Source organism: Temnothorax curvispinosus, unplaced genomic scaffold, assembly GCF_003070985.1.
Source record: "Temnothorax curvispinosus isolate PA1 unplaced genomic scaffold, ASM307098v1 QBEX01005537.1, whole genome shotgun sequence".
Taxonomy (NCBI): domain Eukaryota; kingdom Metazoa; phylum Arthropoda; class Insecta; order Hymenoptera; family Formicidae; genus Temnothorax; species Temnothorax curvispinosus.
The window spans coordinates 1-1,124 of NW_020215317.1; the positions used below are offsets into that span (position 1 = coordinate 1).

Sequence of the window (1,124 nt, forward strand, 5' to 3'; positions counted from 1 at the left end):
GCTTTGCCCCATTGCTCTCTAAAAAATTCCTTTCCCTTCTGAGCATTGTCTAATTTTTCCTCGAGAATTTTCACCTCCTGCAACAAGGAGGCTGTTTGATCCTGAGTTAAAGATCCCTTTTGATACATTTGTAGTTCATTCATCTGTTTACTTATCGATGATTTCAGATTCTCATTTTCGTACGATAGTATCTCCACTTGCGCCTCTAGAGCAAGTTTCTTCTCCTCAAGTTTGACGATCTGCATGAAACACAGTTAGCCCAGTCAATAGAGCTCAAAAAAGCCGCTGAAATGGAATTAATTCCGGAAAGCGATTTCTTTTCTTTGACTGTTTTGGAGGGTCATGGGTAGTCTAAAACCGGATTTTCGGGATTCTAACCCTGGAGCGTTAGCCGCCATTTTGATTAGAAGGTTGATTTTGTAAATATCTCGCTTATTTTCAACTTTAGAGTAAAATTGGTAATAATCAAACTTGTAGAAAATTTAATACTCTACAATTTTGGTCCTTATCATTTTTCACCTAGGATCGATATTTTGGGTCTTAGACTCAAAAGTGGGGGGTAAAATTTTATTATTTTTTTTTAATTTTTTGAATAAACGCGCCATAAACTCTACCCCCGTGGTGATGTGGAAAAAATGTTTTTCATTATACCAAGTAAATTCAAAAAATAAAAAAAAATAATAAAATTTTACCCCCCACTTTCGAGTCTAAGACCCAAAATATCGATCCTAGGTAAAAAATAATAAAGACCAAAATTGTAAAGTATTAAATTTTCTACAAGTTTGGTTATTACCACTTTCACTCTAAAGTTGAAAATAAGCGAGATATTTACAAAATCACCCTTCTAATCAAAATGGCGGCTAACGCTCCAGGGTTAGAATCCCGAAAATCCGGTTTTAGACTATTCATGACCCTCCGAAACAGTCAAAAAAAAAAATTGCTTCCCGGAATTAATTCCATTTAAATGTCTCTATTGACTGGGCTAAGTGTTACATGTATATATCAATATTTAATAGTACTTTTAAGCGCATGATAAATTACGGATGCAGAATCAATCAAAATGTAATGCAACTGAAGTGTACTTCACAAACCTTTGTTGTAAGATCGCTTTGCGTCGCTTGCAA

At 34.8% G+C, this 1,124-nt stretch overlaps 1 long non-coding RNA gene across 1 annotated transcript; it reads right to left on the reverse strand.

The window, feature by feature from the left end:
• Positions 1–179: 179 nt before the first annotated feature.
• Positions 180–1,124, reverse strand: LOC112454898. Its single transcript, XR_003040802.1, has 2 exons — positions 1,092–1,124; positions 180–239 (listed from the first exon to the last, which is right to left on the reverse strand). It is a non-coding gene; the product is annotated as an uncharacterized LOC112454898 (long non-coding RNA).